Here is a 14,257-nt window from a genome sequence, read left to right as displayed (position 1 = left end):
GTCGCTTGCTACTTAACAACCCACTCCCCACGCTGCCCCCGTCCTCAAAAAAGCTAAAATCATTGATTTGTTTACAAGCAAAAGTGTAAACTCCTGCTGAAATCTGGTTGATTTCACTGTTGTTTCAGACACTAGAGACTCCAGTGATGATTAATCACTGTAAAGTCCTGCTGAAAATCTTGTTGATTTCACAATGGATTCAGACAGAGATTTGAGACTTGCTGCAAGGCTCCACTAGTGACTCCAGTGATGATTCCTGCTGAAAATCTTGTTGATTTCACAATGAATTCAGACAGTGATTTGCTGATTTGAGACGTGCTCCACCGGAGACTCCAGTAAAGTGACCATTAATCCCTGTAAAATCCTGCTGATTTCACTTTGGATTCAGACAGTGATTTGAGACTTGCTGCACTAGTGACTCCAGTGATAAGTAAACACAACTTTGTTTGTGCTCCATTGTCCGGAGCCTCTGTCCAACTACTTTTCTTTTCACACAAGTACATGAGGCTCAGCCAATTGGCAGAGACTGCCAAAAATATGGTCAACTCATTGTTGTTCCTCTCCACGGAAGTCTTTAGTAAAAGGCGAAAGACTTATGCGTATTGAAGAGAAACCAAAGTCAGTTGCGGAATCAGGTGGCAGGCAGCCTTATATCCCAGTCGCAACAGTGATCCCTCTTGTGGTTGGGACTGGTTGAGCTGCGGTTGTCCAATGCCAAACCCATTCCCCAGCACCAGCCATCAAAAACTCATTGATTTGTTTACAAGCAAAAGTGTAAAGTCCTGCTGAAATGTGCTTGATTTCACTTTGGATTCAGACAGTGATTTGCTGATTGTAGACTCCCTCCACCGGAGACTCCAGTGCAGTGGTGATTAATCCGTGTAAAATCCTGCTGAAATGTGGTTGATTTCACTAGGGATTCAGACAGTGATGATTAAACGGGACACCTGGTTTTTCTTTGACTTCAATATCAGGGGAGAGCGCGAACGCAGTCCCCCACTACCACAAATTATGCAGTCGAGATTCCCACATTTGGGGAATTCGCAGTGGTCAGCACAGTCGCAGTGCAATGACTGAGCCTCGCCCTGGGTGAACCACCTTCTTGATCATGGTATCTCCCCTGCCAGGTAAGTATGAGTTGGTGGTGACAGAGGCAGGGACGGTATTCCCAGTCACAGCATTTGTGGTGACGGTTCGCAGATGGCACCGTCCTCACAGATCGGTGAAGTTAAAATCAGTGATTTGAGACTTGCAAAACAAAGGCACTATTGATGAGTAAGCATAAGTCACTTGCCAAAAGCCTCAGTCTTAAAAACTATGTGGAGGTGAGACTTGTTTTACTCAAAGCAGAAATCATTTCCAACACCACACCACTGATTCAGGTTACCCTTTCTTTTATTTTCCACAATTTAAAGGGTGCACCGTTCCCGGAGGTGCTGCAATACCGGGCCGATGCTTGGAGTGAACGGAGCAAGCCCCTTTTTCATCTCCCAGAGCTAAAAATCGGCTTAATATGTAGTCCTCGTATAGAGGACATATCAGATATTAAACTGATAAGAACAGATACTACACTTGATCTTAGCCAAAAGGCCGAGAAGCGATAACACCAAACTGTTTGTTTGCAGACCCAACGTACCAGCACATATCTCAATTGTCGCGGTGCGGTTCTTTCAACTGGGCGTAGCAGTCGCTTGCTACTTAACAACCCACTCCCCACGCTGCCCCCGTCCTCAAAAAAGCTAAAATCATTGATTTGTTTACAAGCAAAAGTGTAAACTCCTGCTGAAATCTGGTTGATTTCACTGTTGTTTCAGACACTAGAGACTCCAGTGATGATTAATCACTGTAAAGTCCTGCTGAAAATCTTGTTGATTTCACAATGGATTCAGACAGAGATTTGAGACTTGCTGCAAGGCTCCACTAGTGACTCCAGTGATGATTCCTGCTGAAAATCTTGTTGATTTCACAATGAATTCAGACAGTGATTTGCTGATTTGAGACGTGCTCCACCGGAGACTCCAGTAAAGTGACCATTAATCCCTGTAAAATCCTGCTGAAATCTGGTTGATTTCACTTTGGATTCAGACAGTGATTTGAGACTTGCTGCACTAGTGACTCCAGTGATAAGTAAACACAACTTTGTTTGTGCTCCATTGTCAGGAGCCTCTGTCCAACTACTTTTCTTTTCACACAAGTACATGAGGCTCAGCCAATTGGCAGAGCCTGCCAAAAATATGGTCAACTCATTGTTGTTCCTCTCCACGGAAGTCTTTAGTAAAAGGCGAAAGACTTATGCGTATTGAAGAGAAACCAAAGTCAGTTGCGGAATCAGGTGGCAGGCAGCCTTATATCCCAGTCGCAACAGTGATCCCTCTTGTGGTTGGGACTGGTTGAGCTGCGGTTGTCCAATGCCAAACCCATTCCCCAGCACCAGCCATCAAAAACTCATTGATTTGTTTACAAGCAAAAGTGTAAAGTCCTGCTGAAATGTGCTTGATTTCACTTTGGATTCAGACAGTGATTTGCTGATTGTAGACTCCCTCCACCGGAGACTCCAGTGCAGTGGTGATTAATCCGTGTAAAATCCTGCTGAAATGTGGTTGATTTCACTAGGGATTCAGACAGTGATGATTAAACGGGACACCTGGTTTTTCTTTGACTTCAATATCAGGGGAGAGCGCGAACGCAGTCCCCCACTACCACAAATTATGCAGTCGAGATTCCCACATTTGGGGAATTCGCAGTGGTCAGCACAGTCGCAGTGCAATGACTGAGCCTCGCCCTGGGTGAACCACCTTCTTGATCATGGTATCTCCCCTGCCAGGTAAGTATGAGTTGGTGGTGACAGAGGCAGGGACGGTATTCCCAGTCACAGCATTTGTGGTGACGGTTCGCAGATGGCACCGTCCTCACAGATCAGTGAAGTTAAAATCAGTGATTTGAGACTTGCAAAACAAAGGCACTATTGATGAGTAAGCATAAGTCACTTGCCAAAAGCCTCAGTCTTAAAAACTATGTGGAGGTGAGACTTGTTTTACTCAAAGCAGAAATCATTTCCAACACCACACCACTGATTCAGGTTACCCTTTCTTTTATTTTCCACAATTTAAAGGGTGCACCGTTCCCGGAGGTGCTGCAATACCGGGTCGATGCTTGGAGTGAACGGAGCAAGCCCCTTTTTCATCTCCCAGAGCTAAAAATCGGCTTAATATGTAGTCCTCGTATAGAGGACATATCAGATATTAAACTGATAAGAACAGATACTACACTTGATCTTAGCCAAAAGGCCGAGAAGCGATAACACCAAACTGTTTGTTTGCAGACCCAACGTACCAGCACATATCTCAATTGTCGCGGTGCGGTTCTTTCAACTGGGCGTAGCAGTCGCTTGCTACTTAACAACCCACTCCCCACGCTGCCCCCGTCCTCAAAAAAGCTAAAATCATTGATTTGTTTACAAGCAAAAGTGTAAACTCCTGCTGAAATCTGGTTGATTTCACTGTTGTTTCAGACACTAGAGACTCCAGTGATGATTAATCACTGTAAAGTCCTGCTGAAAATCTTGTTGATTTCACAATGGATTCAGACAGAGATTTGAGACTTGCTGCAAGGCTCCACTAGTGACTCCAGTGATGATTCCTGCTGAAAATCTTGTTGATTTCACAATGAATTCAGACAGTGATTTGCTGATTTGAGACGTGCTCCACCGGAGACTCCAGTAAAGTGACCATTAATCCCTGTAAAATCCTGCTGATTTCACTTTGGATTCAGACAGTGATTTGAGACTTGCTGCACTAGTGACTCCAGTGATAAGTAAACACAACTTTGTTTGTGCTCCATTGTCCGGAGCCTCTGTCCAACTACTTTTCTTTTCACACAAGTACATGAGGCTCAGCCAATTGGCAGAGACTGCCAAAAATATGGTCAACTCATTGTTGTTCCTCTCCACGGAAGTCTTTAGTAAAAGGCGAAAGACTTATGCGTATTGAAGAGAAACCAAAGTCAGTTGCGGAATCAGGTGGCAGGCAGCCTTATATCCCAGTCGCAACAGTGATCCCTCTTGTGGTTGGGACTGGTTGAGCTGCGGTTGTCCAATGCCAAACCCATTCCCCAGCACCAGCCATCAAAAACTCATTGATTTGTTTACAAGCAAAAGTGTAAAGTCCTGCTGAAATGTGCTTGATTTCACTTTGGATTCAGACAGTGATTTGCTGATTGTAGACTCCCTCCACCGGAGACTCCAGTGCAGTGGTGATTAATCCGTGTAAAATCCTGCTGAAATGTGGTTGATTTCACTAGGGATTCAGACAGTGATGATTAAACGGGACACCTGGTTTTTCTTTGACTTCAATATCAGGGGAGAGCGCGAACGCAGTCCCCCACTACCACAAATTATGCAGTCGAGATTCCCACATTTGGGGAATTCGCAGTGGTCAGCACAGTCGCAGTGCAATGACTGAGCCTCGCCCTGGGTGAACCACCTTCTTGATCATGGTATCTCCCCTGCCAGGTAAGTATGAGTTGGTGGTGACAGAGGCAGGGACGGTATTCCCAGTCACAGCATTTGTGGTGACGGTTCGCAGATGGCACCGTCCTCACAGATCGGTGAAGTTAAAATCAGTGATTTGAGACTTGCAAAACAAAGGCACTATTGATGAGTAAGCATAAGTCACTTGCCAAAAGCCTCAGTCTTAAAAACTATGTGGAGGTGAGACTTGTTTTACTCAAAGCAGAAATCATTTCCAACACCACACCACTGATTCAGGTTACCCTTTCTTTTATTTTCCACAATTTAAAGGGTGCACCGTTCCCGGAGGTGCTGCAATACCGGGCCGATGCTTGGAGTGAACGGAGCAAGCCCCTTTTTCATCTCCCAGAGCTAAAAATCGGCTTAATATGTAGTCCTCGTATAGAGGACATATCAGATATTAAACTGATAAGAACAGATACTACACTTGATCTTAGCCAAAAGGCCGAGAAGCGATAACACCAAACTGTTTGTTTGCAGACCCAACGTACCAGCACATATCTCAATTGTCGCGGTGCGGTTCTTTCAACTGGGCGTAGCAGTCGCTTGCTACTTAACAACCCACTCCCCACGCTGCCCCCGTCCTCAAAAAAGCTAAAATCATTGATTTGTTTACAAGCAAAAGTGTAAACTCCTGCTGAAATCTGGTTGATTTCACTGTTGTTTCAGACACTAGAGACTCCAGTGATGATTAATCACTGTAAAGTCCTGCTGAAAATCTTGTTGATTTCACAATGGATTCAGACAGAGATTTGAGACTTGCTGCAAGGCTCCACTAGTGACTCCAGTGATGATTCCTGCTGAAAATCTTGTTGATTTCACAATGAATTCAGACAGTGATTTGCTGATTTGAGACGTGCTCCACCGGAGACTCCAGTAAAGTGACCATTAATCCCTGTAAAATCCTGCTGAAATCTGGTTGATTTCACTTTGGATTCAGACAGTGATTTGAGACTTGCTGCACTAGTGACTCCAGTGATAAGTAAACACAACTTTGTTTGTGCTCCATTGTCAGGAGCCTCTGTCCAACTACTTTTCTTTTCACACAAGTACATGAGGCTCAGCCAATTGGCAGAGCCTGCCAAAAATATGGTCAACTCATTGTTGTTCCTCTCCACGGAAGTCTTTAGTAAAAGGCGAAAGACTTATGCGTATTGAAGAGAAACCAAAGTCAGTTGCGGAATCAGGTGGCAGGCAGCCTTATATCCCAGTCGCAACAGTGATCCCTCTTGTGGTTGGGACTGGTTGAGCTGCGGTTGTCCAATGCCAAACCCATTCCCCAGCACCAGCCATCAAAAACTCATTGATTTGTTTACAAGCAAAAGTGTAAAGTCCTGCTGAAATGTGCTTGATTTCACTTTGGATTCAGACAGTGATTTGCTGATTGTAGACTCCCTCCACCGGAGACTCCAGTGCAGTGGTGATTAATCCGTGTAAAATCCTGCTGAAATGTGGTTGATTTCACTAGGGATTCAGACAGTGATGATTAAACGGGACACCTGGTTTTTCTTTGACTTCAATATCAGGGGAGAGCGCGAACGCAGTCCCCCACTACCACAAATTATGCAGTCGAGATTCCCACATTTGGGGAATTCGCAGTGGTCAGCACAGTCGCAGTGCAATGACTGAGCCTCGCCCTGGGTGAACCACCTTCTTGATCATGGTATCTCCCCTGCCAGGTAAGTATGAGTTGGTGGTGACAGAGGCAGGGACGGTATTCCCAGTCACAGCATTTGTGGTGACGGTTCGCAGATGGCACCGTCCTCACAGATCAGTGAAGTTAAAATCAGTGATTTGAGACTTGCAAAACAAAGGCACTATTGATGAGTAAGCATAAGTCACTTGCCAAAAGCCTCAGTCTTAAAAACTATGTGGAGGTGAGACTTGTTTTACTCAAAGCAGAAATCATTTCCAACACCACACCACTGATTCAGGTTACCCTTTCTTTTATTTTCCACAATTTAAAGGGTGCACCGTTCCCGGAGGTGCTGCAATACCGGGCCGATGCTTGGAGTGAACGGAGCAAGCCCCTTTTTCATCTCCCAGAGCTAAAAATCGGCTTAATATGTAGTCCTCGTATAGAGGACATATCAGATATTAAACTGATAAGAACAGATACTACACTTGATCTTAGCCAAAAGGCCGAGAAGCGATAACACCAAACTGTTTGTTTGCAGACCCAACGTACCAGCACATATCTCAATTGTCGCGGTGCGGTTCTTTCAACTGGGCGTAGCAGTCGCTTGCTACTTAACAACCCACTCCCCACGCTGCCCCCGTCCTCAAAAAAGCTAAAATCATTGATTTGTTTACAAGCAAAAGTGTAAACTCCTGCTGAAATCTGGTTGATTTCACTGTTGTTTCAGACACTAGAGACTCCAGTGATGATTAATCACTGTAAAGTCCTGCTGAAAATCTTGTTGATTTCACAATGGATTCAGACAGAGATTTGAGACTTGCTGCAAGGCTCCACTAGTGACTCCAGTGATGATTCCTGCTGAAAATCTTGTTGATTTCACAATGAATTCAGACAGTGATTTGCTGATTTGAGACGTGCTCCACCGGAGACTCCAGTAAAGTGACCATTAATCCCTGTAAAATCCTGCTGAAATCTGGTTGATTTCACTTTGGATTCAGACAGTGATTTGAGACTTGCTGCACTAGTGACTCCAGTGATAAGTAAACACAACTTTGTTTGTGCTCCATTGTCAGGAGCCTCTGTCCAACTACTTTTCTTTTCACACAAGTACATGAGGCTCAGCCAATTGGCAGAGCCTGCCAAAAATATGGTCAACTCATTGTTGTTCCTCTCCACGGAAGTCTTTAGTAAAAGGCGAAAGACTTATGCGTATTGAAGAGAAACCAAAGTCAGTTGCGGAATCAGGTGGCAGGCAGCCTTATATCCCAGTCGCAACAGTGATCCCTCTTGTGGTTGGGACTGGTTGAGCTGCGGTTGTCCAATGCCAAACCCATTCCCCAGCACCAGCCATCAAAAACTCATTGATTTGTTTACAAGCAAAAGTGTAAAGTCCTGCTGAAATGTGCTTGATTTCACTTTGGATTCAGACAGTGATTTGCTGATTTGAGACGTGCTCCACTGGAGACTCCAGCGCAGTGATGATTAATGCTGAAATCTGGTTGATTTCACTTTGGATTCAGACAGTGATTTGCTGATTGTAGACTCCCTCCACCGGAGACTCCAGTGCAGTGGTGATTAATCCGTGTAAAATCCTGCTGAAATGTGGTTGATTTCACTAGGGATTCAGACAGTGATGATTAAACGGGACACCTGGTTTTTCTTTGACTTCAATATCAGGGGAGAGCGCGAACGCAGTCCCCCACTACCACAAATTATGCAGTCGAGATTCCCACATTTGGGGAATTCGCAGTGGTCAGCACAGTCGCAGTGCAATGACTGAGCCTCGCCCTGGGTGAACCACCTTCTTGATCATGGTATCTCCCCTGCCAGGTAAGTATGAGTTGGTGGTGACAGAGGCAGGGACGGTATTCCCAGTCACAGCATTTGTGGTGACGGTTCGCAGATGGCACCGTCCTCACAGATCGGTGAAGTTAAAATCAGTGATTTGAGACTTGCAAAACAAAGGCACTATTGATGAGTAAGCATAAGTCACTTGCCAAAAGCCTCAGTCTTAAAAACTATGTGGAGGTGAGACTTGTTTTACTCAAAGCAGAAATCATTTCCAACACCACACCACTGATTCAGGTTACCATTTCTTTTATTTTCCACAATTTAAAGGGTGCACCGTTCCCGGAGGTGCTGCAATACCGGGTCGATGCTTGGAGTGAACGGAGCAAGCCCCTTTTTCATCTCCCAGAGCTAAAAATCGGCTTAATATGTAGTCCTCGTATAGAGGACATATCAGATATTAAACTGATAAGAACAGATACTACACTTGATCTTAGCCAAAAGGCCGAGAAGCGATAACACCAAACTGTTTGTTTGCAGACCCAACGTACCAGCACATATCTCAATTGTCGCGGTGCGGTTCTTTCAACTGGGCGTAGCAGTCGCTTGCTACTTAACAACCCACTCCCCACGCTGCCCCCGTCCTCAAAAAAGCTAAAATCATTGATTTGTTTACAAGCAAAAGTGTAAACTCCTGCTGAAATCTGGTTGATTTCACTGTTGTTTCAGACACTAGAGACTCCAGTGATGATTAATCACTGTAAAGTCCTGCTGAAAATCTTGTTGATTTCACAATGGATTCAGACAGAGATTTGAGACTTGCTGCAAGGCTCCACTAGTGACTCCAGTGATGATTCCTGCTGAAAATCTTGTTGATTTCACAATGAATTCAGACAGTGATTTGCTGATTTGAGACGTGCTCCACCGGAGACTCCAGTAAAGTGACCATTAATCCCTGTAAAATCCTGCTGAAATCTGGTTGATTTCACTTTGGATTCAGACAGTGATTTGAGACTTGCTGCACTAGTGACTCCAGTGATAAGTAAACACAACTTTGTTTGTGCTCCATTGTCAGGAGCCTCTGTCCAACTACTTTTCTTTTCACACAAGTACATGAGGCTCAGCCAATTGGCAGAGCCTGCCAAAAATATGGTCAACTCATTGTTGTTCCTCTCCACGGAAGTCTTTAGTAAAAGGCGAAAGACTTATGCGTATTGAAGAGAAACCAAAGTCAGTTGCGGAATCAGGTGGCAGGCAGCCTTATATCCCAGTCGCAACAGTGATCCCTCTTGTGGTTGGGACTGGTTGAGCTGCGGTTGTCCAATGCCAAACCCATTCCCCAGCACCAGCCATCAAAAACTCATTGATTTGTTTACAAGCAAAAGTGTAAAGTCCTGCTGAAATGTGCTTGATTTCACTTTGGATTCAGACAGTGATTTGCTGATTTGAGACGTGCTCCACTGGAGACTCCAGCGCAGTGATGATTAATGCTGAAATCTGGTTGATTTCACTTTGGATTCAGACAGTGATTTGCTGATTGTAGACTCCCTCCACCGGAGACTCCAGTGCAGTGGTGATTAATCCGTGTAAAATCCTGCTGAAATGTGGTTGATTTCACTAGGGATTCAGACAGTGATGATTAAACGGGACACCTGGTTTTTCTTTGACTTCAATATCAGGGGAGAGCGCGAACGCAGTCCCCCACTACCACAAATTATGCAGTCGAGATTCCCACATTTGGGGAATTCGCAGTGGTCAGCACAGTCGCAGTGCAATGACTGAGCCTCGCCCTGGGTGAACCACCTTCTTGATCATGGTATCTCCCCTGCCAGGTAAGTATGAGTTGGTGGTGACAGAGGCAGGGACGGTATTCCCAGTCACAGCATTTGTGGTGACGGTTCGCAGATGGCACCGTCCTCACAGATCGGTGAAGTTAAAATCAGTGATTTGAGACTTGCAAAACAAAGGCACTATTGATGAGTAAGCATAAGTCACTTGCCAAAAGCCTCAGTCTTAAAAACTATGTGGAGGTGAGACTTGTTTTACTCAAAGCAGAAATCATTTCCAACACCACACCACTGATTCAGGTTACCATTTCTTTTATTTTCCACAATTTAAAGGGTGCACCGTTCCCGGAGGTGCTGCAATACCGGGTCGATGCTTGGAGTGAACGGAGCAAGCCCCTTTTTCATCTCCCAGAGCTAAAAATCGGCTTAATATGTAGTCCTCGTATAGAGGACATATCAGATATTAAACTGATAAGAACAGATACTACACTTGATCTTAGCCAAAAGGCCGAGAAGCGATAACACCAAACTGTTTGTTTGCAGACCCAACGTACCAGCACATATCTCAATTGTCGCGGTGCGGTTCTTTCAACTGGGCGTAGCAGTCGCTTGCTACTTAACAACCCACTCCCCACGCTGCCCCCGTCCTCAAAAAAGCTAAAATCATTGATTTGTTTACAAGCAAAAGTGTAAACTCCTGCTGAAATCTGGTTGATTTCACTGTTGTTTCAGACACTAGAGACTCCAGTGATGATTAATCACTGTAAAGTCCTGCTGAAAATCTTGTTGATTTCACAATGGATTCAGACAGAGATTTGAGACTTGCTGCAAGGCTCCACTAGTGACTCCAGTGATGATTCCTGCTGAAAATCTTGTTGATTTCACAATGAATTCAGACAGTGATTTGCTGATTTGAGACGTGCTCCACCGGAGACTCCAGTAAAGTGACCATTAATCCCTGTAAAATCCTGCTGAAATCTGGTTGATTTCACTTTGGATTCAGACAGTGATTTGAGACTTGCTGCACTAGTGACTCCAGTGATAAGTAAACACAACTTTGTTTGTGCTCCATTGTCAGGAGCCTCTGTCCAACTACTTTTCTTTTCACACAAGTACATGAGGCTCAGCCAATTGGCAGAGCCTGCCAAAAATATGGTCAACTCATTGTTGTTCCTCTCCACGGAAGTCTTTAGTAAAAGGCGAAAGACTTATGCGTATTGAAGAGAAACCAAAGTCAGTTGCGGAATCAGGTGGCAGGCAGCCTTATATCCCAGTCGCAACAGTGATCCCTCTTGTGGTTGGGACTGGTTGAGCTGCGGTTGTCCAATGCCAAACCCATTCCCCAGCACCAGCCATCAAAAACTCATTGATTTGTTTACAAGCAAAAGTGTAAAGTCCTGCTGAAATGTGCTTGATTTCACTTTGGATTCAGACAGTGATTTGCTGATTTGAGACGTGCTCCACTGGAGACTCCAGCGCAGTGATGATTAATGCTGAAATCTGGTTGATTTCACTTTGGATTCAGACAGTGATTTGCTGATTGTAGACTCCCTCCACCGGAGACTCCAGTGCAGTGGTGATTAATCCGTGTAAAATCCTGCTGAAATGTGGTTGATTTCACTAGGGATTCAGACAGTGATGATTAAACGGGACACCTGGTTTTTCTTTGACTTCAATATCAGGGGAGAGCGCGAACGCAGTCCCCCACTACCACAAATTATGCAGTCGAGATTCCCACATTTGGGGAATTCGCAGTGGTCAGCACAGTCGCAGTGCAATGACTGAGCCTCGCCCTGGGTGAACCACCTTCTTGATCATGGTATCTCCCCTGCCAGGTAAGTATGAGTTGGTGGTGACAGAGGCAGGGACGGTATTCCCAGTCACAGCATTTGTGGTGACGGTTCGCAGATGGCACCGTCCTCACAGATCGGTGAAGTTAAAATCAGTGATTTGAGACTTGCAAAACAAAGGCACTATTGATGAGTAAGCATAAGTCACTTGCCAAAAGCCTCAGTCTTAAAAACTATGTGGAGGTGAGACTTGTTTTACTCAAAGCAGAAATCATTTCCAACACCACACCACTGATTCAGGTTACCCTTTCTTTTATTTTCCACAATTTAAAGGGTGCACCGTTCCCGGAGGTGCTGCAATACCGGGCCGATGCTTGGAGTGAACGGAGCAAGCCCCTTTTTCATCTCCCAGAGCTAAAAATCGGCTTAATATGTAGTCCTCGTATAGAGGACATATCAGATATTAAACTGATAAGAACAGATACTACACTTGATCTTAGCCAAAAGGCCGAGAAGCGATAACACCAAACTGTTTGTTTGCAGACCCAACGTACCAGCACATATCTCAATTGTCGCGGTGCGGTTCTTTCAACTGGGCGTAGCAGTCGCTTGCTACTTAACAACCCACTCCCCACGCTGCCCCCGTCCTCAAAAAAGCTAAAATCATTGATTTGTTTACAAGCAAAAGTGTAAACTCCTGCTGAAATCTGGTTGATTTCACTGTTGTTTCAGACACTAGAGACTCCAGTGATGATTAATCACTGTAAAGTCCTGCTGAAAATCTTGTTGATTTCACAATGGATTCAGACAGAGATTTGAGACTTGCTGCAAGGCTCCACTAGTGACTCCAGTGATGATTCCTGCTGAAAATCTTGTTGATTTCACAATGAATTCAGACAGTGATTTGCTGATTTGAGACGTGCTCCACCGGAGACTCCAGTAAAGTGACCATTAATCCCTGTAAAATCCTGCTGAAATCTGGTTGATTTCACTTTGGATTCAGACAGTGATTTGAGACTTGCTGCACTAGTGACTCCAGTGATAAGTAAACACAACTTTGTTTGTGCTCCATTGTCAGGAGCCTCTGTCCAACTACTTTTCTTTTCACACAAGTACATGAGGCTCAGCCAATTGGCAGAGCCTGCCAAAAATATGGTCAACTCATTGTTGTTCCTCTCCACGGAAGTCTTTAGTAAAAGGCGAAAGACTTATGCGTATTGAAGAGAAACCAAAGTCAGTTGCGGAATCAGGTGGCAGGCAGCCTTATATCCCAGTCGCAACAGTGATCCCTCTTGTGGTTGGGACTGGTTGAGCTGCGGTTGTCCAATGCCAAACCCATTCCCCAGCACCAGCCATCAAAAACTCATTGATTTGTTTACAAGCAAAAGTGTAAAGTCCTGCTGAAATGTGCTTGATTTCACTTTGGATTCAGACAGTGATTTGCTGATTTGAGACGTGCTCCACTGGAGACTCCAGCGCAGTGATGATTAATGCTGAAATCTGGTTGATTTCACTTTGGATTCAGACAGTGATTTGCTGATTGTAGACTCCCTCCACCGGAGACTCCAGTGCAGTGGTGATTAATCCGTGTAAAATCCTGCTGAAATGTGGTTGATTTCACTAGGGATTCAGACAGTGATGATTAAACGGGACACCTGGTTTTTCTTTGACTTCAATATCAGGGGAGAGCGCGAACGCAGTCCCCCACTACCACAAATTATGCAGTCGAGATTCCCACATTTGGGGAATTCGCAGTGGTCAGCACAGTCGCAGTGCAATGACTGAGCCTCGCCCTGGGTGAACCACCTTCTTGATCATGGTATCTCCCCTGCCAGGTAAGTATGAGTTGGTGGTGACAGAGGCAGGGACGGTATTCCCAGTCACAGCATTTGTGGTGACGGTTCGCAGATGGCACCGTCCTCACAGATCGGTGAAGTTAAAATCAGTGATTTGAGACTTGCAAAACAAAGGCACTATTGATGAGTAAGCATAAGTCACTTGCCAAAAGCCTCAGTCTTAAAAACTATGTGGAGGTGAGACTTGTTTTACTCAAAGCAGAAATCATTTCCAACACCACACCACTGATTCAGGTTACCCTTTCTTTTATTTTCCACAATTTAAAGGGTGCACCGTTCCCGGAGGTGCTGCAATACCGGGCCGATGCTTGGAGTGAACGGAGCAAGCCCCTTTTTCATCTCCCAGAGCTAAAAATCGGCTTAATATGTAGTCCTCGTATAGAGGACATATCAGATATTAAACTGATAAGAACAGATACTACACTTGATCTTAGCCAAAAGGCCGAGAAGCGATAACACCAAACTGTTTGTTTGCAGACCCAACGTACCAGCACATATCTCAATTGTCGCGGTGCGGTTCTTTCAACTGGGCGTAGCAGTCGCTTGCTACTTAACAACCCACTCCCCACGCTGCCCCCGTCCTCAAAAAAGCTAAAATCATTGATTTGTTTACAAGCAAAAGTGTAAACTCCTGCTGAAATCTGGTTGATTTCACTGTTGTTTCAGACACTAGAGACTCCAGTGATGATTAATCACTGTAAAGTCCTGCTGAAAATCTTGTTGATTTCACAATGGATTCAGACAGAGATTTGAGACTTGCTGCAAGGCTCCACTAGTGACTCCAGTGATGATTCCTGCTGAAAATCTTGTTGATTTCACAATGAATTCAGACAGTGATTTGCTGATTTGAGACGTGCTCCACCGGAGAC

General features: G+C 44.8%; 24 non-coding genes across 24 annotated transcripts; all 24 read right to left on the bottom strand.

Annotated features, from left to right (window-relative positions):
- Positions 1-507: 507 nt before the first annotated feature.
- LOC144393757 (U5 spliceosomal RNA) lies at positions 508-622 on the bottom strand. The gene has a single exon (XR_013456596.1). It is a non-coding gene; the product is annotated as a U5 spliceosomal RNA (small nuclear RNA).
- A 349-nt stretch (positions 623-971) lies between these two features.
- LOC144393536 (U1 spliceosomal RNA) lies at positions 972-1,135 on the bottom strand. Its single transcript, XR_013456376.1, has one exon. It is a non-coding gene; the product is annotated as a U1 spliceosomal RNA (small nuclear RNA).
- A 276-nt stretch (positions 1,136-1,411) lies between these two features.
- LOC144393726 (U2 spliceosomal RNA) lies at positions 1,412-1,602 on the bottom strand. Its single transcript, XR_013456566.1, has one exon. It is a non-coding gene; the product is annotated as a U2 spliceosomal RNA (small nuclear RNA).
- A 602-nt stretch (positions 1,603-2,204) lies between these two features.
- LOC144393897 (U5 spliceosomal RNA) lies at positions 2,205-2,319 on the bottom strand. Its single transcript, XR_013456737.1, has one exon. It is a non-coding gene; the product is annotated as a U5 spliceosomal RNA (small nuclear RNA).
- A 349-nt stretch (positions 2,320-2,668) lies between these two features.
- LOC144393533 (U1 spliceosomal RNA) lies at positions 2,669-2,832 on the bottom strand. The gene has a single exon (XR_013456374.1). It is a non-coding gene; the product is annotated as a U1 spliceosomal RNA (small nuclear RNA).
- A 276-nt stretch (positions 2,833-3,108) lies between these two features.
- Positions 3,109-3,299, bottom strand: LOC144393652 (U2 spliceosomal RNA). Its single transcript, XR_013456493.1, has one exon. It is a non-coding gene; the product is annotated as a U2 spliceosomal RNA (small nuclear RNA).
- Positions 3,300-3,890: 591 nt separating this feature from the next.
- Positions 3,891-4,005, bottom strand: LOC144393756 (U5 spliceosomal RNA). Its single transcript, XR_013456595.1, has one exon. It is a non-coding gene; the product is annotated as a U5 spliceosomal RNA (small nuclear RNA).
- A 349-nt stretch (positions 4,006-4,354) lies between these two features.
- Positions 4,355-4,518, bottom strand: LOC144393532 (U1 spliceosomal RNA). The gene has a single exon (XR_013456373.1). It is a non-coding gene; the product is annotated as a U1 spliceosomal RNA (small nuclear RNA).
- Positions 4,519-4,794: 276 nt separating this feature from the next.
- Positions 4,795-4,985, bottom strand: LOC144393725 (U2 spliceosomal RNA). Its single transcript, XR_013456565.1, has one exon. It is a non-coding gene; the product is annotated as a U2 spliceosomal RNA (small nuclear RNA).
- A 602-nt stretch (positions 4,986-5,587) lies between these two features.
- LOC144393896 (U5 spliceosomal RNA) lies at positions 5,588-5,702 on the bottom strand. Its single transcript, XR_013456736.1, has one exon. It is a non-coding gene; the product is annotated as a U5 spliceosomal RNA (small nuclear RNA).
- Positions 5,703-6,051: 349 nt separating this feature from the next.
- On the bottom strand, positions 6,052-6,215 carry LOC144393531 (U1 spliceosomal RNA). The gene has a single exon (XR_013456372.1). It is a non-coding gene; the product is annotated as a U1 spliceosomal RNA (small nuclear RNA).
- Positions 6,216-6,491: 276 nt separating this feature from the next.
- Positions 6,492-6,682, bottom strand: LOC144393723 (U2 spliceosomal RNA). The gene has a single exon (XR_013456563.1). It is a non-coding gene; the product is annotated as a U2 spliceosomal RNA (small nuclear RNA).
- A 602-nt stretch (positions 6,683-7,284) lies between these two features.
- On the bottom strand, positions 7,285-7,399 carry LOC144393895 (U5 spliceosomal RNA). Its single transcript, XR_013456735.1, has one exon. It is a non-coding gene; the product is annotated as a U5 spliceosomal RNA (small nuclear RNA).
- Positions 7,400-7,841: 442 nt separating this feature from the next.
- LOC144393530 (U1 spliceosomal RNA) lies at positions 7,842-8,005 on the bottom strand. Its single transcript, XR_013456371.1, has one exon. It is a non-coding gene; the product is annotated as a U1 spliceosomal RNA (small nuclear RNA).
- Positions 8,006-8,281: 276 nt separating this feature from the next.
- Positions 8,282-8,472, bottom strand: LOC144393651 (U2 spliceosomal RNA). Its single transcript, XR_013456492.1, has one exon. It is a non-coding gene; the product is annotated as a U2 spliceosomal RNA (small nuclear RNA).
- Positions 8,473-9,074: 602 nt separating this feature from the next.
- Positions 9,075-9,189, bottom strand: LOC144393893 (U5 spliceosomal RNA). Its single transcript, XR_013456733.1, has one exon. It is a non-coding gene; the product is annotated as a U5 spliceosomal RNA (small nuclear RNA).
- A 442-nt stretch (positions 9,190-9,631) lies between these two features.
- Positions 9,632-9,795, bottom strand: LOC144393529 (U1 spliceosomal RNA). The gene has a single exon (XR_013456370.1). It is a non-coding gene; the product is annotated as a U1 spliceosomal RNA (small nuclear RNA).
- Positions 9,796-10,071: 276 nt separating this feature from the next.
- On the bottom strand, positions 10,072-10,262 carry LOC144393649 (U2 spliceosomal RNA). The gene has a single exon (XR_013456489.1). It is a non-coding gene; the product is annotated as a U2 spliceosomal RNA (small nuclear RNA).
- Positions 10,263-10,864: 602 nt separating this feature from the next.
- Positions 10,865-10,979, bottom strand: LOC144393892 (U5 spliceosomal RNA). Its single transcript, XR_013456732.1, has one exon. It is a non-coding gene; the product is annotated as a U5 spliceosomal RNA (small nuclear RNA).
- Positions 10,980-11,421: 442 nt separating this feature from the next.
- Positions 11,422-11,585, bottom strand: LOC144393527 (U1 spliceosomal RNA). Its single transcript, XR_013456367.1, has one exon. It is a non-coding gene; the product is annotated as a U1 spliceosomal RNA (small nuclear RNA).
- A 276-nt stretch (positions 11,586-11,861) lies between these two features.
- LOC144393721 (U2 spliceosomal RNA) lies at positions 11,862-12,052 on the bottom strand. The gene has a single exon (XR_013456562.1). It is a non-coding gene; the product is annotated as a U2 spliceosomal RNA (small nuclear RNA).
- Positions 12,053-12,654: 602 nt separating this feature from the next.
- On the bottom strand, positions 12,655-12,769 carry LOC144393891 (U5 spliceosomal RNA). Its single transcript, XR_013456730.1, has one exon. It is a non-coding gene; the product is annotated as a U5 spliceosomal RNA (small nuclear RNA).
- A 442-nt stretch (positions 12,770-13,211) lies between these two features.
- LOC144393526 (U1 spliceosomal RNA) lies at positions 13,212-13,375 on the bottom strand. The gene has a single exon (XR_013456366.1). It is a non-coding gene; the product is annotated as a U1 spliceosomal RNA (small nuclear RNA).
- A 276-nt stretch (positions 13,376-13,651) lies between these two features.
- On the bottom strand, positions 13,652-13,842 carry LOC144393720 (U2 spliceosomal RNA). The gene has a single exon (XR_013456561.1). It is a non-coding gene; the product is annotated as a U2 spliceosomal RNA (small nuclear RNA).
- Positions 13,843-14,257: the final 415 nt, after the last annotated feature.

This window comes from Gasterosteus aculeatus, unplaced genomic scaffold, assembly GCF_964276395.1.
Source record: "Gasterosteus aculeatus unplaced genomic scaffold, fGasAcu3.hap1.1 HAP1_SCAFFOLD_29, whole genome shotgun sequence".
NCBI lineage: Eukaryota > Metazoa > Chordata > Actinopteri > Perciformes > Gasterosteidae > Gasterosteus > Gasterosteus aculeatus.
The sequence above is the reverse complement of the archived record's forward strand: the minus strand, read 5'-3'. Positions and strand labels throughout refer to the sequence as shown.